The 23,535-nt window shown below is 40.4% G+C and overlaps 1 protein-coding gene and 1 long non-coding RNA gene across 3 annotated transcripts in view; one reads left to right on the top strand and one right to left on the bottom strand.

Annotated features, from left to right (window-relative positions):
• The window catches only part of kcnh5a (potassium voltage-gated channel, subfamily H (eag-related), member 5a), a 133,187-nt gene that overhangs the window by 101,874 nt on the left and 7,778 nt on the right, over positions 1-23,535 (bottom strand). The window lies entirely within an intron of this gene.
• Positions 278-5,576, top strand: LOC129817356 (uncharacterized). 2 transcript variants are annotated; one of them, XR_008753698.1, is made up of 3 exons: positions 278-969; positions 1,899-2,026; positions 4,387-5,576. It is a non-coding gene; the product is annotated as an uncharacterized LOC129817356 (long non-coding RNA). The 2 variants fall into 2 exon arrangements; XR_008753699.1 differs by having other exon boundaries at positions 279-969; positions 1,899-2,015.

A 23,535-nucleotide genomic window follows, 5' to 3' on the forward strand; every position in this document is an offset into this window, starting at 1 on the left:
AGCCCCACTAAACCCCCGGAGGATATGTGATGCACTCTATCATAATCCGTCGGAAATCGCAAAAGCTTAATTTGGATATAAATGGTGTTTTTGTTAACATTTACATTTGTCGCTGTTGGGGTTTCATCTGGTTTTAACAAAACAATGTATTTGCTTTCATAATCTGTATGTATTATTGCCAAATTCAGAGTATAAATATAGTTTTTAATCTTATAAATGTAGGAAGAGACATAGCAACGAAGCACTTTCACATTGGTCCGCTGGATGCTAGCTTGCAATATAGCAGGCTTTCACGGCTGTATCTTAACTGCACTATTACAACCCTTCCCTATTCCGAAATCATGAATGAATTACAAACTAGCTAGCTAGCTATATATTTTGAATCAAGCTACAATAGGCTATTCAATCGGTTCATTTTCATGTTTGCCCAATCAAAAGCTACTGTAACGTATCAACCATGGAACAACAAAGTGTACCTCAGGTTACACTCTCGCACTTCAAAACCCATCACACATAGTCACACTGTTACTACTGCCACCTTAGCTAGCTACTGCATCGATGGATTCCGGAGAGAGAGAAATCGGAAATCGACATTTTTATATAATAATGTTGTGCTGGGAACTGGTTCAGACGATCAGTGGCGTCAACTTATTGGCAACTACTTGTTGACACTAAGCCGGAGAGCGTCACCATCAGCGACTCCGCAGACAGCTACTCAAACGAGCTCACCGAAGTCGAGGCCGAGCCCCTTGAGGAGGCAACCGAGGAAGACCCCCGTTAATGGTGGATCCGTCAATTACAGCGCTTCAGTCAGTCAACGGGGAATATATCAGTGATGCTGGGAAAGAAATTGAAAAGGCTCACGAGTTCAGGTGCACTTGCAAGACCAACAAAGAAAGCCCTACTATTTGCTTTTTATCCATGAGGAGATGGTCAAGAAAAGTGACCAGATGAATTAACTCACCAATGGTAAGTGCTTGCCATTCAACTATTAGTCAAGTTTAGTTGGCTGTGAGTGAGTAAAGGGTAATGTATGCGTGTTTCTGTGTCTGCCTATCTGTCAGTGTCTGTGTTTGTGTGTGTGATAAGGCACAAGTAAACTGACTTGCTAGCTTGCTATTATAGTAAAGCCAAGTGTGTGTGTGTGACTGAGTAAATGTGTGGCATGGGAGCGAGAGAGTTAGAGAGAAGAGGGGGGATGTGTAGCCCATGCAACCTAGCTAGCTATGTAGCTAGTAACTTATGGGACTTGTGTGTTTGTGTGTGTATGTAATTGAGTGGGTGAGGGTGTAATTGAGTGAGTGTGTGTGTGTGGACGCATGAGAGCGAGCAAGAGATGAGGAATGTGTAGCGCATAAAACATTTGCAGTAACTTATGGGACCTGTCTGTCTGTGTTTCTGTGTATGTATGCATGCGTGCATGATGGGTGCTTATATTTGTCCTATTTGTCCTAAAGACTGGTTACATAAATGCATGAAATGACCATCATCACTGAACAAAAATATAAACGCAACATCTAAAGTGTTGGTCCCATGTTTCATGAGCTGAAATAAAAGATCCCAAGTATACCATGCGCACAAAAACTGTATTTCTCCAAAATGTTGTGCACAGATTTGTTTACATCCCTGTTAGTGAGCATTTCTCCTTTGCCAAGATAATACTTCCCCTTGACAGGTGTGGCATACCAAGCAGCTGATTAATCAGCATGACCATTACACAGGTGCACCTTGTGTAATGGCCACTTAAAAATGTGCACATTTGTCACACAACACAATGTGACAGATGTTTTGAGGGAGCGTGCAATTGGCATTCTGACTGCAGGAATGTCCACCATAGCTGTTGTCAGATAATTTAATGTTACTTTCTGTACCATAAACTGCCTCCAATGTTGTTTTAGATAATTTGGCAGTATGTCCAACCGGCCTCACGACCTCAGACCATCCCAGGACCTCACGACCTCAGACCAGCCCAGGACCTCCTCATCCGGCTTCTTCACCTGCGGGATCGTCTGGGGGTGTGTGGGGGGTGCTGATGAGTATTTCTGTCTGTAATAAAGCCTTTTTGTGGGGAAAAACTCATTCTGATTGGATGGGCCTGGCTCCCAAGTGGGTTGGCCTGGCTGCCAAGTACACCCCTGCCCAGATCCAATCAAATCAAGCTTTATTTATACAGCACATTTCAGACCTGGAATGCAACAAATTGTGCTTCACAGGAAAAAAATGAATAAAAACAATGAAAATAAAAACTTTAATATTTACTTCACAACAAACATAAGAGGGTAAAAAACAATAACAATAAATACTGAATGACTAAAAAGCACCCTAAGGAAAAGCAAAGCTAAAAATGTGTGTTTTAAGATCTCTTAAAAATGTCCACCGTTTCGGCTGGGGGCATATTAACTAAAAGCTGCCTCTTCATGCCTCTTGGTCCTAGGATTTGGGATAGTTAAAAGGCCAGTGCCATAGGACCTGAGGGACATAACTTAAAACCATGTCTGACATGTATTGGGGTGCACAATCGTGGATTGATTTAAAAACCAATGAAAGAATCTTACAATGAATTCTAAAACTCACAGGCAGCCAGTGCAGAGACCTTAAAACCGGTGTAATGTGTGCTCTCTGTCTGGTCTTGGTCAGTACCCCTCCTGCAGCATTCTGTATGTTTTGCAGATGACCAATGGCTTTCTTCAGTAGATCAGACAGGAGAGCATTACTGTAGTCAAGCCTGCTTTTAATGAAAGCATGGATGAGTCTCTGTATCAGCTTGAGAGAGAAACGGCCGCACCTTGGCAATGTACCTCTGGTGGTAAAAAGCTATTTTGGTCACATTGCTAATGTGTGATTCGAAATTGAGTTCAGAATCTAAAATAACAGTTTTTTTACCTGGTGTTCTATCTTTATTACCCGTGAATTAAAATGTGCGGCCAGATTCTCTCTCTGTGGTTTGGCTCCAACAATAAGTACCTCGGTCTTGCATTGATTTAGCTGGAGGAAGTTGTGAGCCATCCAAGTATTAAATCACTAATACAGTCTAATAATTTATCTGTGGAGCTGAAATCCTCTGGGTACAAAGAAATATAAAGTTGTGTATCGTCTACGTAGCAGTGAAAATAAATGCTGTGCTTTCTGACAACGCTGCCAAGGGGTAACATACAGTATATAAACCGGACAGTACCGGACCCAAAATCGAACCTTGTGGAACGCCACATGTGATATGTATTTTCTCTGAGTTATGTTCACCAAGGGTGACAAAAAAACTCTTTACTGGTTAAATAAGTCCTAAACCAATTTAGAACTGGACCGGAGAGGCCAACCAACCTCTCCAGGTTAATGCAGCACTTAAATCCAAGAGTACAAGGACAGAGAGCTGTTTGGCATCTGTGTTGGTTCTAAGATTATTTACCACTTTAACTAAAGATGTCTCTGTGCTGTAGTGGGCCCAAAAAACAGATTGGAAATGTTCAAATTACAAAATAATTCAGCCGTTTTAAAACCAATTTCTCCAGAATTTTGCTTAAGGTTGGAGATTGGCCAAAAATATCTAAGAGCTGAAGAATCTAGATTACTTTTCTTCAGAAGGAGTTTCACCATAGCAGTTTTTAGTGAAGTGGATTACACTTCTTCAGATATGCAATTAAAAACTATTTTTGGTGGGGATAGGATCGAGAAGGCAGGTATCACTTTCCTGAGCATGTCTGTGTCAACCAGGGAACATAAATCAATAGTGCCTTTGTGTGGTAGGCTAGGGCACATATCATCATTCTCATCAGGTCTTACTTGACTGATACCCAGCCTAACATTTGTTATCGTATCTCTGAACTATGCCCAGTCGTGAAATCCATAGATTATGGCCTAATGTATTTATTTCAATTGACTGATTTCCTTATATGAACTGTAATTCAGTAAGATCTTTGACATTTTTGCATGTTGCATTTATATTCTTGTTCAGTGTATGACATTTTCCCATACCTTTATATCAAACATGACCCATCTACAATACTAGTTAAAAAAGTGTGTGTGTACTGATTGTGGTGCGTGTGTGTGTGTTAAATAATTATTTTATAGATGAAAACATCTAGTGCTCATAGGCAAGATCGCAGGTTTGATTAACCTCTGCACGGATACAGTCGAAAAGGAGAAAACAAAAAGAAACCAAACAGAGGACATCATAGTTCCTTGATAGCCAGCAAATCTGCAGAGAAACATTCAAGTTCTTACAAGCGTTAGTTTTCTTGATGTTTCTGTTATTATTGGGGCAGCAACATTATTCAAAAGTTCATGAGGTAGTAGGCTGTATCATGAATAGAAATACAAGAGCTGAGAATACATAGTGCCTTTCAGCACATATTAAAGGCATGTTTTAAATCAGTTCTCTTCTGGTTTCAGAATTTCCACAAAAAGTTGACTGCAGTGATAAAGTTCGACAAGGAACATGGTGTGGCTCCAAGGAAGAAGAGGTATCGGGGTCGTCTCGCCAGCAAACGGGTGCTGTCCTACGAGGACATTCAGCGAATCATCCACTATCTCAAAACTATGTCCACATGATGTCCATGTACATGTGCGCGAACGCACATGCGCATATGTGTGAAAACAAGTGAATGTAGCCAATACATTTTGTTGCGTGTATGTCTACAATCATATGTGCAAGCGTTTGCACGTATACACATGCACACATATACTGTACATATGCACGTATACATGTGCACGTGTATGCATATACATGCATGTGGGTGCGCAACAACGATGCAAACAGACACTGTCTGTATAGTTAGAGCAAGATGTAATTATATGTAGCCTCTATGTGTGTGTGTGTGAGAGAGAGAGAGAGAGAATTAGTGTGTAAGTGAGATTGACTGAGTGAGAAAAAGAAGAACATGGGCACTCATGTCAAGGGATTTCATGTATTGTGTTTGGTATTAAGTAAATAGTTCTTATTAATTATTTGAGTAAATGTCTTAAAAGTAAATGCAAACTTTGACTGTGTTTTTCTCTAAAACATTTGGTGCCAAATCAGCAGGTAATGGCGCGTAACTCACTTGATATTTGGACTAGATAGATTATATTGGTCTCATTAGAGAGCTAGCATTCTCCTCTTTCCAGCACAGTATAAAACTGTGTTTCGGGGACAAAGTGACTGATTATGATAGAGCAAGTCACATATACAGTGCATTTGGAAAGTATTCAGACCCCTTAACTTTTTCCACATTTTGATGCGTTAAAGCCTTATTCTAAAATGTATTCAATTGTTTTTATCCCTCATCAATCTACACACAATACTCCACAATGACAAGGCAAAAACTGTTTTTTTAATAGAAATGTTAGAAAATATATTAAAAATAAAAACTTAAATATTATATTTACATAAGTATTCAGATCCTTTACTCAGTACTTAGTTGAAGCATATTTGGCAGCGATTACAGCCTCAAGTCTTCTTGGGTATTTTTTATTTTTTATTTCACCTTTATTTAACCAGGTAGGATAGTTGAGAACAAGTTCCCATTTGCAACTGCGACCTGGCCAAGATAAAGCATAGCAATTCGACACATACAACACCACAGAGTTACACATGGAATAAACAAAACATACAGTCAATAATACAGTAGAAAAATAAGTCTATATACAATGTGAGCAAATGAGGTGAGATAAGATAAGGGAGATAAAGGCAAAAAAAAGGCCATGGTGGTGAGGTAAATACAATATAGCAAGTAAACACTGGAATGGTAGATTTGCAGTGGAAGAATGTGCAAAGTAGAAATCGAAATAATGGGGTGCAAAGGAGCTAAATAAATAGAGTAGGGGAAGAGGTAGTTGTTTGGGCTAAATTATAGATGGGCTATGTACAGGTGCAGTAATCTATGAGCTGCTCTGACAGCTGATGCTTAAAGCTAGTGAGGGAGATAAGTGTTTCCAGCTTCAGAGATTTTTGCAGTTTGTTCCAGTCATTGGCAGCAGAGAACTGGAAGGAAAGACGACCAAAGAAGGAATTGGCTTTGGGGGTGACCGACCAGTGAGATATACCTGCTGGAGTGCGTGCTACAAGTGGGTGCTGCTATGGTGACCAGTGAGCTGAGATAAGGCGGGGCTTTACCTAGCAGAGAATTGTAGATAACCTGTAGCCAGTGGGTTTGGCGACGAGTTTGAAGCGAGAGCGTATAGGTCGCAATGGTGGGTAGTGTATGGGGCTTTGGTGACAAAACGCATGGCACTGTGATAGACTGCATCCAGTTTGTTGAGTAGAGTGTTGGAGGCTATTTTATAGATGACATCACCGAAGTCAAGGATCGGTAGGATGGTCAGTTTTACGAGGGTATGTTTGGCAGCATGAGTGAAGGATGCTTTGTTGCGAAATATGAAGCCGATTCTAGATTTAATTTTGGATTGGAGATGCTTAATGTGAGTCTGGAAGGAGAGTTTACAGTCTAACCAGACACCTAGGTATTTGTAGTTGTCCACATATTCTAAGTCAGAACCGTTCAGAGTAGTGATGCTGGACGGGCGAGCAGGTGCGGGCAGTGATCAGCATGCATTTAGTTTTACTTGCGTTTAAGAGCAGTTGGAGGCCACGGAAGGAGAGTTGTATGGCATTGAAGCTCGTCTGGAGGTTAGTTAACACAGTGTCCAAATAGGGGCCAGAAGTATACAGAATGGTGTCGTCTGCGTAGAGGTGTATCAGAGAATCACCAGCAGCAAGAGCAACATCATTGATGTATACAGAGAAGAGAGTCGGCCCGATGATTGAACCCTGGCACCCCCATAGAGACTGCCAGAGGTCCGGACAACAGGCCCTCCGATTTGACACACGGAACTCTATCAGAGAAGTAGTTGGTAAACCAGGCAAGGCAATCATTTGAGAAACCAAGGCTGTCGAGTCTGCCAAAAAGAATGTGGTGATTGACAGAGTCGAAAGCCTTGGCCAGGTCGATGAATACGGCTGCGCAGTAATGTCTCTTATCGATGGCGGTTATGATGTCGTTTAGGACCTTGAGCGTGGCTGAGGTGCACCCATGACCAGCTCTGAAACCAGATTGCATAGCGGAGAAGGTACAGTGGGATTCGAAATGGTCGGTAATCTGTTTGTTAATCATCAATGATCTCTCTGTACTTTGCTCCATTCATCTTTTCCTCAATCCTGACTAGTCTCCCAGTCCCTGCCGCTGAAAAACATCCCCACAGCATGATGCTGCCACCACCACATGCTTCACCGTAGGAATGGTGCCAGGTTTCCTCCAGAAGTGACGCTTGGTATTCAGGACAACAAGTTCAATCTTGGTTTCATCTGACCAGAGAATCTTGCTTCTCATGGTCTGAGAGTCTTTGTTGCCTTTTGGAAAACTCCAAGCCGGCTGTCATGTGCCTTTTACTAAAGAGTGGCTTCCGTCTGGCCACTTTACCATAAAGGCCGGATTGGTGGAGTGCTGGAGAGATGGTTGTCCTTCTGGAAAGTTCACACATCACCACAGAGGAACTCTGGAGCTCTGTCAGAGTGACCATCGGAATCTTGGTCACCTCCCTAAGCAAGGCCCTTCTCCCCCGATTGCTCAGTTTGGCCAGGCGACCAGCTCTAGGAAGAGTCTTGGTGGTTCCAAACTTCTTCCATTTAAGAATTCATGAGGCCACTGTGTTATTGGGGATCTTCAATGCTGCAAAAATGTTTTGGTACCCTTCCCCAGATCTGTGCCTTGACACAATCCTGTCTCAGAGCTCTACAGACAATTCCTTCGACCTTATGGCTTGGTTTTTGCTCCGACATGCACTATCAACTGTGTGACCTTAAATAGACAGGTGTGTGCCTTTCCAAATCATGTCCAATCAATTGAATTTACCACAGGTAGACTCCAATCAAGTTGTCAAAACATCAAGGATGATCAATGGAAACAGGACGCACCTGTGCTCAATTTCGTGTCTCATGGCAAAGGGTCTGAATACTTATGAAAATATGGAATACTGAATACTTATGTATATATATTTTTGCTTGGTCATTATGGGGTATTGTGTGTAAATTGATGAGAAAAAATATCTAAATTTAATAATTTTTAGAATAAAGCTGTAACATAACAAAATGTAGAAAAAGTCGAGGGGTCTGAATATTTTCCGAACTGAAGTCTATGCCTAGTAGGTGGTCACTTTCTGGGTCAATTTGCAGTTCTACAGTTGCACCCATATTTTTGCCCATGTAACTCAAAAATATAAATACATATTAGCCTCCAGTCAATGCCTCTATACCAGGGGTACATTCTTCTCCTTTACCCTGCAACTCTTTCCTGGGTCCATGGTGTACAAGATATGTATTTTCTGTCAATATACCTGGTAAAATAATGGTTAATAAACAACTCTAAGGGGGCCCCATAAAATAATGTTTTTCTTTTCCTGAATTCTCTTTTCTCAGTTTTATTTTTCCTGGTTTGGGAATATTTAATTTTACAATTATTCATAGAGAAACAACTAAAATAGATGTTCTGAGTCCATGTCAATTCTTAAATCATATCAGAAGACATGATCATAGTAATAAAAAATATAATTTTTTATTAATTATAATTCCCCCTTAATTGCGAATCTAGCAAGAGAGGGATGTGTCAGTCTAGTGTTTTTACTGTTACACCTACTACACTCAAAACAATCACCACCCAATTGATACAAATAATAATGATATAGTTCTGCCAGGTAAACCTACTTTGCAGTTAACATTTAATTTGAAGGTTTTGGGGAAAATCTTTCTGTCTACCCACACGATGGTTATCATTAACTGGCTACATATAGCGTGATAGATAAACACGTGCACCAAACAGACAGAGAGGAGCAATCTGGCTGGAAATTAATTGGCAGATATTGTGCTATGTTTGGCTTTTTAGGGGTAAGATAATGTCAATGTTGCTTTGATTGGCTAGGAGTTGGAATATAAAAAAATGCTCGTACTTTCAGAACTGATTGGCAAGTTACTCATAGGTTGACTGTGAGCTAATGGTAGCTTGAGATCTACCTGTTGGAGACCCCTGCTCTATACCAAGTTGAGAATCTCATCTTTCAGATGGAATTGGGACTGAGTTGGGTTCTTCTTTTTGGTAAAAATATCTACAAATGAGGGGGTAACTAGTTGCTTGACAAAGTCCTACAATTTTAGGATAAAAAAATGTTTAGATATTACAACGTTTTTGACACCGGTTGGCGCTTCTAGGGTTATCAAAGTTTTAGGGACACTTACTTTTTTCTACACAACTTAGCAACTTTTTAGTAACTCTTGTGTCTCTCCCCAGTTGAGAACTGATTCAGCAAAAAACAGTTTCTTCAGGAAAGACCAAAAATAGACAGCTAAACAGGACACAATGGCATAGCACTCTGATGGATTCAGGGCATTTATTCCAAACATTACATACCTATGATGACACAATTCCCCCTTTTTGTGTATTGAGAAAAAGAGAGAGAGCGTGAAGGAGCGAGCGAAGAAACAAGTAAGTGAGAGAGTAACAAAGACAGAATGAGAGAGGAGGTGGGATGGAGAGAGGAGTACTTGACACAGCTACTAAATGGGGCAGCAGCATCCATCTCCAGCTGAATAAACCTCATTCTCCCACTCTCTCTTGTCTCCTTGCCTTGCTCCCACTCTGTACATCTGTAAGAGTCCAGGGCTCATTATAGAAGCTGATCGACTGTGGCTAAAGCTTTAGTGGCCTCAGGGGTCAAGGGTCAGAGGAATGGACGGGCCCCAAGGGCTGAGGTGACCCAGATCTTGGCCCGAGATCGGAGCCTTCAGATGTAGCTAATTATGTGCCCACTGTCACTGGTGATAAACTCCCCTCCTCTCACAAAAGAAGAGCAACATCACTGATACAGCCAGAGAAGTAACTTAGACTCCACTACAGCCAGGCTAATCGCTGTCATAGTTTGGCAGTTTAGCATTGCACTCTGATGTTGTTCCATAATGTGTACAGTAGGGTAGCTTGTGTGTTATAGTTAACATGTCAGTATTCAAATCTCAAGTTCTCATGCAAAAGTCAGAGGAATTCAATCATTGTACATTACGCATCAAAGAGCACAAAGGCGAAGACTTCCGTGTCAGCATCTACTGCAGTTGACATTTAAACAAATAAGGACCCGTGTGACTTTGCATCAAAACCCAATAAAATTACCTGTGTTATGTCAATATTGAAATGTACAGTGCCTTCAGAAAGTATTCATATCCCTTGACTTGTTGTGTTACAGCCTGATATTAAAATGGATAAAAAAAAAATATATATATATATATATATATATATATATATATATATATATATATATCATCCACCTACACACAATACCCCATAATGACAAAGTGAAAACATGTTTAAGAAATGTAAGCAAATTTATTGAAAATTAAATACTGAAATATCTCATTTGGCAGCGATTACCGCTGTGAGTCTTTCTGGGCAAGTCTAAGAGCTTTGCACTCCTGGATTGTACAATATTTGCCCATTATTCTTTTCAAAATTCTTCAAGCTCTGTCAAGATGGTTTTTGATCATTGCTAAGCAACCATTTTCAGGTCTTACCATAGAATTTCAAGCAGATTTAAGTCAAAACTATCTTGGCCAAGCCGAAACATTCACTGCCTTCTTGTTAAGCAACTCCAGTATAGATTTGGCCTTTTGTTTTTGATTATTGTCCTGCTGAGAGGTGAATTGATCTCCCAGTGTCTGGTGGAAAGCAGAAGGAACCAGATTTTCCTCTAGGAATGTGGCTGTGGCTAGTTCCATTCCGTATATTTTTTATTCTGAAAAACTCCCCAGTTCTAAACGATTACAAGCATACCCATAACATGATACAGCCACCACTATGCTTGAAAATATGGAGAGTGGTACTCAGTAATGTGTTGAATTAGATTTGCCCCAAACCTAAGGTGCTAAAAAATGCTTATTGACGTCACATACAAGGCTTAACCACGGCAATGTTTTCAGGGTCCTTCTGTCGTTATTATGTGACAAAGACACTCCTTCAGCATATATGTGGGCTTATGATATGGTGGTGCTGGCGACAGCTTATCATGAGGGTGATGAATAGGAGGCATATTGCTTTGGATGAAAGATGTAGCACCGTGTTTTCCCGGTGCGTGTGGGAGGCAGGGCTGCAGCTGCTGGGCTGTTATCCAGTTCTCAGAATAAGGGCCCTATTTAATCTGAACTGTTAACTGGGTTGATGGGATAAGTTAAAGATACAATTCATTCAACATCAAGATGTTTTTTTAATGAACATTCTGTTTTGTGTTTGTCTCATACTGTCAACACTGTTTTGTTGAATACACTTATCTAAACATGTATTTTTGCAGTGCAAGAGACATTTGGCTTTTACCTTAGCGAGAATGTTGAATACCTAACTAGTGAGAAAGCTTCTGCTTTTGACCTGTACAGTATATCACCATTGATATCGGAAACTGTACCATCGCAACCTATTTAGAGATGTGGTTTGTTTAGAAAAAAAGATAAGGTTACAATTTACAATAAGGGTTCTATAATCATAATGAGTTAATGGTGTTTGAATAAATTCATGGGATACATTTAGCTATTAATACATTTAAAAAAGATAATTGTTCATATTTGTCAAGGGTCTAAATGAGCAGTCATCCAAAAGTGTTAATATGCAATGGGAACAATATCAGTGCCAGAAATACACAATGCATCATATTGTTTTGCAAGAATGTGTTTATTTATTAATTCCAGGAATCATTCCAAGAAAACTGCTCCAACTTTTGAAATTAGTTTTGAAGCAAATCATTCACTTTGAAGGCAGCACAGTTTATTGGGAGGGATATCGCCACAATAGAAGTTGGATTGTCAAGGTAGGTAGTTATTACATTAACTTTGCCGATTCATTGAAACTAATATACGTTTATGTTAGTCAAATACGCTAACATACCTGATAACTACACTGTAAAAAAATCTGGTTGTTTTTACAGTATTATACAATAAAACTAATAGTAAAGTACCATATTCATTATTTACAGTAAAATGCCATATATGGCAATGCACTCTGGGTGATTGTAGGGGTAAATGGTAAATTATAGCGTAAATGCCAAAGAAACTTTGGTTTAACAGTACATTACTGTCACAGCACAGCATTATGGAATTGTCACCTGGAAACTTTCTGAAGTTGCCAGTTGATTTATTTTTGATTTTCAAAAATGTATTATAACGAATATTACACGGTAATGGAAAACTGTGATTTCTACAATGCATTGGTACATTTATCAACAGTAAAGTACTGTGGAACATATTGCAGCATACTGTCAATTATGGTGCATTGTGGAAAAATATGGGAGGGGAAAGAATTGCTGTATTTTGAATGGTGTACAGTATTTTTGGAGTGCCAAAAAATGTTTGACCACTAGTGGGTGCATGGTATTGTTGTTTCTGGCTCATTAACATTATTTTGAGGTGTGCCTTGTAAGAGGCTACATTTGTTGCACCCGTTAGTGAGAGTGCTGTGCCAATTTAACTGATGTGGTGGTGGTAGTAATAGTTTCCCAACAATTGAATGTATTTCGGGGACAGATTGGACTGGCAGCAAGTCTCAAATGGTTGCGTAACCATTTGAGACTTGCTCAAATGGTTTTGCCCTGTAGTCACTACCACAGGCCTAAACTACGACTCGATGCTAGATGTACTCAGGCTTTTCTGAAATTAGCAAGCAGTTAGCTTCACATTCCAGCTCAGGCTTCATCCATGCTACGAAGGTAGATATTGATCGTGCACCCACCGCTTCTCAAGCCTGCTTCATTACTATTAAAATATAGGTTGTGATATTTTCATTAACTGACCCAGTAGGCTAGTGCAATTTTGTTTTCATGTATTGTTATGAAAATAACAACTTGCTATTTAGAGCATTTCCCCCAAAATACACATCCGGTTTTTGGCTTCAAAGACAATAAGAAGTGTAAGTTATAATTCATGTGCATTGTCATGCAGTGGCATAATGATAGGCCTAATTGAGATAATGCAAATCATTAATGATTACTTAGTACAAAATAAAGAAAAACCCTTGAATGAGTAGGTGTGTCCAAACGTTTGATTGGTACTGTATGTGCCAGTATGCTTCCAGGGCACATTTTAATTACCTAATGTGGCTATGTAGTGGGTATACTATCTGAGCTGATTTACTGATACATATTCAAAGGCAACTGTAATATTCATGAGGCGGAAGGCAAAGTGCCACCACGGCAGACAGTTTGGTTGTCGTGCCTGCATGGTTTAGGTAAACAACAAATGGAAGAGTCAGCTCTTTGTGAAACAAAACAACCTTAAAATGAAGAGACATCCTCCCAGAACATAAACAATTTAGTACCTGATTTACCTTTTTTGTCTTCTACCACACTGTCTTCTGTATCTCTATTCTATCTCCAATGTTTTTTTTGATCTGTCTAATAAATACCTATATCTCCCAGTTTCCTCAGTACCATCTTCCAGTTTCCTGATTCCTCCTATTCCTCTTTCCTCTTGTCTTTCCCTCATTTGTCATTTTTCCACCTTTCTTCTAGTCTATCTCCATCTCTGTCTCTTTTTTTGTCTGATTGAATTCACTGATTTAGGGCTCTATTCAATCCGTATCGCAGAAGTTCAGTGCTAAAGCACAATATTCCCGTGTTGGCGGAAACTGCGTTCACGGTAAACGCTGCATATGTTGCCTCAAACAGAATTTACCTTCAGATTTCTATCACGCAATTTGTTACGCTTCAGCGACACAGATTGAATAGAGCCTTTAGCCCTCGCCCCCTATTTTTCAGCACACCCCTTCTATTTATTGTAATGCACCAGTCCATGCTGCATGCTGAGTATGGCTCCTAGCTATAGCGAGTAGTCTTATGTAAGCCCTGTGAAAAAGGAGATGCTCTCTTCTGGATGGGGAGAGATGGCCAGTTGTGCAAAACAAGAGGCCTACACTGGACCCCACACGGGACACTTACACTAGATACAAAACCTCATCAGTCAATGTCCCCAGGTCTAAGGGGTTGGGATTTGAGGGGGGTGAACAGTACTTTTTCAGCACTGAAGTTATTTAATATATGCAATGAAAAAGAGAACTGTTGCTGCCCCTCTATTTTCCTATATATATATTTTTTTTTACCCCCTTAAGAGATTTAGTCTCATCTGAGAAAAATGGCTTACACCTGTAGTGGAGGTGCATGGCTGAATTATATTTGCGTGATGAGTGCCCTAAAGTGAAACATGAAATTACAGGCTTTAGATCACTATGCAATATACCGTCAATATACAGTTGCGAGGACAACCTGGATGGTTGGTTGCACAGAATTAGGAGAGGATTCAATCTGATTTTAAGTTGTAGAGCGCTGTCGATGAAAGCGAAAGTTGGCAAATGTTTTTTGCTGAGGCAGAAATGTAATAAGCTGTTATAGCACATGTATATGCATGCTACAACAGCATGGTTATACCAAATCCTACAAAACTAGGTTAGGATAAACAACATTCAAATGTGAAGATGGCGCTGAAGTGGATAGCTGCCATTTTACAGACTCCTGAACAATTCTGTTATTTTATGTTATTTTTTACACTGATCTTAACTTTTTATTTACATAATATTTCCGCCGTCATTTCCGATGACCAAAAACAGTTTCTGGACATCAGAATAGCAATCACTAACCTCAATTTGGATGAAGATTTCTACTTCAACAAGTCAGCAGCTGTGGATGTACTCCTCATTGCGGACCAGGCCCTAATCCCCGTGCCTCGAAACTGGAATAGATTGCGCAAGAGAGGCAAACGAGCGGGTCCATTGTCTAGACTACATCAGAGAAAATAAACCGCCTCTACCCTCTGTTCTTTTGGCGAACATACATTCACTAGAAAACAAACTGGACAAGCTCCGTTCGAGACTATCCTATCAATGGGAACTGAATAACTGTAATATCCTATGTTTCTTGAAGTCGAGCCTGAAGAAGGACTTGACTAATATACACTACCGGTCAAAGGTTTTAGAACACCTACTCATTAAAGGGTTTTTCTTTAATTTTACTATTTTCTACATTGTAGAATATAGTGAAGATATCTAAACGATGAAATAACACATATGGAATCATGTTAAAAGTTCATCTGTGGAATTTCTTTCCTTCTTATTAATGCATTTGAGCCAATCAGTTGTGTTGTGACAAGGTAGGGGGTGGGGTATACAGAAGATAGCCAAGGACATATCATGGCAATAACAGCTCAAATAAGCAAACAGAAACGACAGTCCATCATTACTTTAAGACATGAAGGTCAGTCAATATGGAAAAGTTCAAGAAAGTTTCTTCAAGTGCAGTCGCAAAAACCATCAAGCGCTATGATGAAACTGGCTCTCATGAGGACCGCCAAAGGAATGGAAGAACCAGAGTTACCTCTACTGCAGAGAATAAGTTCATTAGAGTTACCAGCCTCAGAAACTGCAGCCCAAATAAATGCTCCACAGAGTTCAAGTAATAGACGCATCTCAACATTAAAAGTTATTAATTACACTTTGGATGGTGTATCAATACACCCAGTCACAACAAAGATACAGGCGCCCTTCCTAACTCAGTTGCCAGAGAGGAAGGAAACCCCTCAAAGATTTCGCCATGAGGCCAATGGTGACTTTAAAACAATTACAGAGTTTAATGGCTGTGATAGAATAAAACTGAGGATGGATCAACAAAATTGCAGTTACTCCACAATACTTACCTAATTGACAGAGTGAAAAGAAGGAAGCCTGTACAGAATACAAATACTTCAAAACATGCATTCTGTTTGCAACATGGCACTAAAGTAATACTTAAAAAAAAATGTGGCAAAGCAAGTAACTTTTTGTCCTGAATACCAAGTGTTATGTTTGGGTCAAATCTAATACAACACATTAATGAGCAATACTCTCCATATTTTCAAGCATAGTGGTGGCTGCATCATGTTATGGGTATGCTTGCAATCGTTAAGGACTGGGGAGTTTTTCAGGGTAAAAAATAAACGGCATGGAGCTAGCCACAGTCAAAATCCTAGAGGAAAACCTGGTTCAGTTTGCTTTCCACCAGACACTGGGAGATTAATTCACCTTTCAGCATGACAATAGCCTAAAACACAAGGCCAAATCTTCACTGGAGTTGCATACCAAGAAGACAGTGAATGTTCCTGAGTGGGCCAGTTACAGTTTTGACTTAAATCAACTTGAAAATCTATGGCTAGATCTGAAAATGGTTGTCTAGCAATGATCAACAAACAATTTGACAGAGCTTGAAGAATTTTGAAAAATGTTGCACAATCCAGGTATGAAAGGCTCTTAGAGACTTACCCAGAAAGACTCACAGCTGTAATCGCTGCCAAAGGTGCTTCTACAAAGTATTTTCTCAGGGGTGTGAATAGTTATGTAAACTAGATATTTCTGTATTTAAATTTTCTATATATGTGAACACATTTCTTAAAACATGTTTTCACTTTGTCATTATGGGGTATTGTGATTAGATGAGTGAGAAAATACATCTATTTAATCTATTTTTTATTCAGGCTGTAACACAGCAAAACATGGAACAAGTCAAGGTGTATGAATACTTTCTGAAGGCACTGTAGACACTGATTGGCAGCCTACATGTGCCACCCACAGAGTTCAGTTAAAGTCATTCATACTCAGCCTCTTACTTGTACAAAATGCAATGTCACAAACCCATGGTGAAACCTTTAAAGGATGAGTATGATGGTCTCCACTCCCTGATTTTAATATCATTGGTGCAAAAGAGGAAAAGTCACTACAATGATCCAGAGAACTGCAGTGACTGGGGGAAAGAGCAGAAGGACCATCACCGTGATGACCTCCCTCCATAGTTTCCTAACCAAACTGCATCGTACAATGAATGTCCCATCGGCAAAGAGCGTTTGTTTACTGAGGAGAGTGCATGATTGGGTGGTGAATCGTAGTTTATGCCACAACTATAGTGTAGGGGTCAGAGGCGTACTCTGCCACAACAGGCAAACAGAGGGCCATTTAGAGAGGGGGATGTGTCACCTGTCCTAGTGGAAAAGTGTCCACCGGTGCATTGAAAGGTGATGAGGATGAGCACTGAAGGACAGACAGGCCAATTCACAACCCCACTCTGGAGTCCTGAATCGTGAACACCAACATAGAATGGAGAGGCCATCGACTGGGTTCATGAAACTAGCTTGTCAATTTTTTTTAACCAAATGTACTGGGGAGAGGATTGAAAGGGCACCAAGATGCTCAATTTTACGACCATCAATATGTACAGTACAGTACAACCAAAGTGGCATTGCTCTGGTTGAAAGTAACTGCAGTGAGTCCATCAAAAAAAACACAATGCTACACCTGTATCTTTTTCAGACGCATGTAAGCACCGCATGCTCACGCTAAGCTCTAAAGGGGTGTGTTGTGATTCAGTCCTGTCTTACATCAACTCCTCATTCAGATTACAATTTTTGTAAGAGGTTCCTTGTCCATTTTATGTGAGACAGTAATGGGTGAATTAAAATAGGTATTACTATTCATTGTTTATTTTTTATCATTGTTTTTGGGGATGTGCTTAAGCCTACCGGGATTGGCCCATCAGTGGTGATTTTCTTTTTTCTTTTTTTTACATTCCACAACATTTTAAAAGTTACCATGGCTGATCAATGATATGTCATTTTAAATATTATACCAACTTTAAACAATAATTCATTTAAAAAGCCACTTAAGAGGCAACAGTAATTGTAGCCAAGACAGTAGTTGAGAGCAAGAGAGAGCAAGGGAGAGAGACAAATGAACACCCAATAACGTGTTAAGATGGCCATACATTACACGATTTTAAACTGAGATTTTGCAAGGATTTGCGATCCACGGTAAATTTCTGAGATCGCAGGTAAATTGTGTAGTCGTAGGTTGCGTAATATGAGCAGGTGAGAGATGTGTAATTATGGGCATCTTAGGTCCCGATAATTTTTCTAACATGACATACATTTTCGGTAGTATGTTGTGTAGTGAGGGGTAATGATGACACTTCTTAAAGCCACTGGTGCCACGACTCAGCAGGAAAGGGAGGGGTCTAGAGCCAGGTTGAAATGTGAGCAAACTCGTGTAACGTGAGCACACCAGTCGCAGACTTCAGGATGACAACATTATGCAGACATTTCGCATAATGTGAGTCCTGCCAAGATGTCAAGATTTTGTTGTTGTCTAATGTATGCCTAGCTTTACTATTGAAGGAGGGTATGTGAAGCTATTCCCTGGTGGATACAGATAGGCTGGCTGTCATTTAAATGTGTAAGTAGTAAGACTGACATAAATAGCCCGTACAGCTGCTGTTTAGTGTTTATATATACACTGCTCAAAAAATAAAGGGAACACTTAAACAACACAATGTAACTCCAAGTCAATCACACTTCTGTGAAATCAAACTGTCCACTTAGGAAGCAACACTGATTGACAATAAATTTCACATGCTGTTGTGCAAATGGAATAGACAAAAGGTGGAAATTATAGGCAATTAGCAAGACACCCCCAATAAAGGAGTGATTCTGCAGGTGGTGACCACAGACCACTTCTCAGTTCCTATCCTATACGTTTAGTCTTTTTAGAGAGAAGTATACCAATACCTGAACATATTGTTGTATTTATATTAATGTATCTATCACATTTGTGTGTGTGTGTATATTTGATGTTTTGGTCACTTTTGAATGCTGGCGGTGCTTTCACTCTAGTGATAGCATGAGACGGAGTCTACAACCCACACAAGTGGCTCAGGTAGTGCAGCTCATCCAGGATGATACATCAATGTGAGCTGTGGCAAGAAGGTTTGCTGTGTCTGTCAGCGTAGTGTCCAGAGCATGGAGGCGCTACCAGGAGACAGGCCAGTACATCAGGAGACGTGGAGGAGGCCGTAGGAGGGCAACAACCCAGCAGCAGGACCGCTACCTCCGCCTTTGTGCAAGGAGAAGCAGGAGGAGCACTGCCAGAGCCTCCAGAAGGCCACAAATGTGCATGTGTCTGCTCAAACGGTCAGAAACAGACTCCATGAGGGTGGTATGAGGGCCCAACGTCCACAGGTGGGGGTTGTGCTTACAGCCCAACACCGTGCAGGACGTTTGGCATTTGCCAGAGAACACCAAGATTGGCAAATTCGCCACTGGCGCCCTGTGCTCTTCACAGATGAAAGCAGGTTCACACTGAGCACATGTGACAGACGTGACAGTCTGGAGACGCCGTGGAGAACGTTCTGCTGCCTGCAACATCCTCCTGCATGACCGGTTTGGCGGTGGGTCAGTCATGATGTGGGGTGGCATTTCTTTGGGGGGCCGCACAGCCCTCCATGTGCTCGCCAGAGGTAGCCTGACTGCCACTAGGTACCGAGATGAGATCCCCAGAGCCCTTGTGAGACCATATGCTGACACATGCACATTTGTGGCCTGCTGGAGGTCATTTTGCAGGGCTCTGGCAGTGCTCCTCTTTGCACAAAGGCGGAGGTAGCGGTCCTGCTGCTGGGTTGTTGCCCTCCTACGGCCTCCTCCACGTCTCCTGATGTACTGGCCTGTCTCCTGGTAGCGCCTCCATGCTCTGGACACTACGCTGACAGACACAGCAAACCTTCTTGCCACAGCTCGCATTGATGTGCCATCCTGGATCAGCTGCACTACCTGAGCCACTTGTGTGGGTTGTAGACTCCGTCTCATGCTACCACTAGAGTGAAAGCACCGCCAGCATTCAAAAGTGACCAAAACATCAGCCAGGAAGCATAGGAACTGAGAAGTGGTCTGTGGTCACCACCTGCAGAACCACTCCTTTATTGGGGGTGTCTTGCTAATTGCCTATAATTTCCACCTGTTGTCTATTCCATTTGCACAACAGCATGTGAAATTTATTGTCAATCAGTGTTGCTTCCTAAGTGGACAGTTTGATTTCACAGAAGTGTGATTGACTTGGCGTTACATTGTGTTGTTTAAGTGTTCCCTTTATTTTTTTGAGCAGTGTATTTTTTATTGTAACAAAACGGATTTTAGAGGCAAATTCAATTTGTGTGTGTTAAACAATTATTTTTTGAATAGTTACTGTTTGAGTAGGCTACACTCTCAGAGAAAAAGGTTCTAGTGTACCAAAAAAGGGCTGTTTTTATTTTTTCCCAGTAGGGGAACCCTCTTTGCGCTGTGGATAACCTTTAATATTGGTTCTTTGTATAGCGTAACCATCCGCGGACAGTTCCATTATGAACAAAATCTTTTTTCATTTAAATGTAAAAAAAAAAAATCCTGGCTAATGGTGGCATTAAATGGTAAATATACAAGTTACTGTATTTTGGGCTGAATTAAGGTGTTATTACTGTGAGGTACAGTATGCTGCCTGAATTTCCTGCTACACCATCTGGTCTGTGGGTATGATAGAGATTGTTAAAAGATAGAGATAAGAGGAATCTGTCATTTGTCCCACTGTGGGAATCCTTTTGAGTGCAATGTAGAACCCTTTGATTTGTCCCTATAGAGGAACCATGGAACCATTTTGAGTTCCATTTAGAACCCTTTCATGAGGAACCCTCGTCCCTGTAAGCGAACCCTTTAGGGTGCTTCCTAGTACCCTCTCATGAAGAGGGTTGTTCAGAGGGTTCTTCATTTGTCCATGTCAAACCATTTTGGGTGCTAGGTACAACCCTCTACACTTCTGGCAATTGCTGTTAAATATGGTGTAAAAAAAAAATCATACTGTGTCATTCTTTTGATGTATATTTACTGTTAATCACAATGCACTTGGGCACTTTTTGGACCGTCTGGTAAATTATCTCAGCATGTCTCACTTACAATTACAGTTATGATTATAGGATAATGCACTTTTCATGTAATTTGACAGTAAGTTACCCTCTACTGAGCTGCAGTGAAAACACAGTTTGAAACGTATATTGTATTTTTTACAGCTAAACTATATTTTTGACAGTTTAATTAAGGTGTTGTTGTAAAATGACAGCATGCTACTGTATTCTGATTAAAATACATTCTTGTAAATTATATATATTTTGTGTATTTTAAAATGCAACTCAGTAGCCAGTCAGTTATTGTAATCTTACAACATTAATGCACTTCATATCCCCAAAGCATTTATGCACATTTCACGTCAAGTGTCCCTTAGCACTGCTATTTTTTTTACATTGGTGTCATCAAATAATCAGACAATTATTGACAAAATCTGTGGCCAATCTTTGTCATGCCCACAGTTTGAGGCATAGCAGGAACATTTCAGGTTGCTCAAAACCAAAAGGTTGTGAGTTCAAATCCCAATTGAGTCCCAAGTGTGCTCACAGTGCATACTTTTACATTATTTTACTGTATTAGCTTTCCTAAAAAGTTACATTAACTTACTGAGTTGCAGTTAAAATACGGTAAATATCATATTTTAGAGTATACTGTCATCAGAATACAGCAGCATACTGTCCTTTTACAGCAATAATACATTCAAGTTGTTAAACATGTACTTTATTCTTACTGCAACCGTAAGCAAAGTGCAGAAATGTACAGTTGAAGTCGGAAGTTCACATACACCTTAGCCAAATACATTTAAACTCAGTTTTTCACAATTCCTGATATTTAATCCAAGTAAACATTCCCTGTCTTAGGTCAGTTAGGATCACCACTTTATTTTAAGAATGTGAAAAGTCAGAATTATAGTAGAGAGAATGATTTATTTCAGCTTTTATTTCTTTCATCACATTCCCAGTAGGTCAGAAGTTTACATACACTCAATTAGTATTTGTTAGCATTGCCTTTAAATTGTTTAACTTGTGTGAAACATTTTGGGTAGTCTTCCACAAGCTTCCCACAATAAGTTGGGTGAATTTTGGCCCATTCCTCCAGACAGAGCTGGTGTAACTGAGTCAGGTTTGTAGGTCTCCTTGCCCGCACTCGCTTTTTCAGTTCTACCCACAAATTGTCTATGGGATTGAGGTCAGGGCTTTGTGATGGCCACTCCAATACCTTGACTTTGTTGTCCTTAAGCCATTTGCCACAACTTTGGAAGTATGCTTGGGAACATTGTCCATTTGTAAGACCCATTTGCAACCAAGTTTTAACTTCCTGACTGATGTCTTGAGATGTTGCTTTAATATATCCACATCATTTTCCTTCCTCGTGATGATCTATTTTGTGAAGTGCACCAGTCCCTCCTGCTGCAGAGCACCCCCACAACATGATGCTGCCACCACCGCGCTTCACGGTTGAGACGGTGTTCTTCGACTTGCAAGCCTCCCTCTTTTTCCTCCAAACATAACAATGGTCATTATGGCCAAACAGTTATATTTTTGTTTCATCAGACCAGAGGACATTTCTCCAAAAAGTACAATATTTGTCCCCATGTGCAGTTGCAAACCGGAGTCTGGCTTTTTTAATGGCGGTTTTGGAGCAGTGGCTTCTTCCTTGCTGAGCGGCCTTTCAGGTTATGTCGATGTAGGACTCGTTTTTACTGTGGATATAGATACTTTTGTACCTGTTTCCTCCAGCATCTTCACAAGGTCCTTTGCTGTTGTTCTGGGATTGATTTGCACTTTTTGCACAAAAGTACAGTCATCTCTAGGAGACAGAACGCATCTCCTTCCTGAGCGGTATGACGGCTGCATAGTCCCATGGTGTTTATACTTGCGTACCATTGTTTATACAGATGAACGTGGTACCTTCAGGCGTTTGGAAATTGCTCCCAAGGATGAACCAGACTTGTGGAGGTCTACAATTTTTTTTCTGAGATCTTGGATGATTTCTTTTGATTTTCCCATGATGTCAAGCAAAGAGGCACTGAGTTTGAAGGTAGGCCTTGAAATACATCCACAGGTACACCTCCAATTGACTCAAATGATGTCAATTAGCTTATCAGAAGCTTCTAACGCCATGACATAATTTTCTGGAATTTTCCAAGCTGTTTAAAGGCACAGTCAACTTCGTGTATGTAAACTTCTGACCCACTGGAATTGTGATACAGTGAATTATAAGTGTGTCATGCACAAAGTAGATGTTCTACCCGACTTGCCAAAACTATAGTTTGTTAACAAGAAATTTGTGGAGTGGTTGAAAAATGAGTTTTAATGACTCAAACCTAAGTGTAAGTAGACTTCTGACTTCAACTGTATTCTTGGCTATAGTGTTGCATGGTATACCAAAACATCTGTACTTTTTCAATACTAGACCATTCAAAATGTTTCAGTAGTAGAATTTTGTTTGCTTTCGTTACTTCTGTCAAATGTGTCTCACGGATCAAGTCTGTCTATCAGCACAGACAATGTCCCCCTTATAATTCGAGCGAGAGGACCGTGCCTGCTCCACTTATAGCCAGTGGGTAATAGCAAGCCATCTGCTTTAGTTTTCGAGATGATCGCTATCTCTCGAGGGAGGAGATGGTTTTTCCATATTGTGTGTATTTATTTATTCTGAACACATTTCCATTTGTTGTCAATTCTTCAAAACATTTTCTAAATACTTACTTCTATATTCGCCAGCTGGACAGGCAAATGCCGCCGAGTACTTAAGGTAGTAGACAGCTGGTGACAGCTCGAGAGAGATCTCCATCCGACAAACTTCTATCAGGTAAAGTAATTTTGGGG

Source organism: Salvelinus fontinalis, chromosome 20, assembly GCF_029448725.1.
Source record: "Salvelinus fontinalis isolate EN_2023a chromosome 20, ASM2944872v1, whole genome shotgun sequence".
NCBI lineage: Eukaryota > Metazoa > Chordata > Actinopteri > Salmoniformes > Salmonidae > Salvelinus > Salvelinus fontinalis.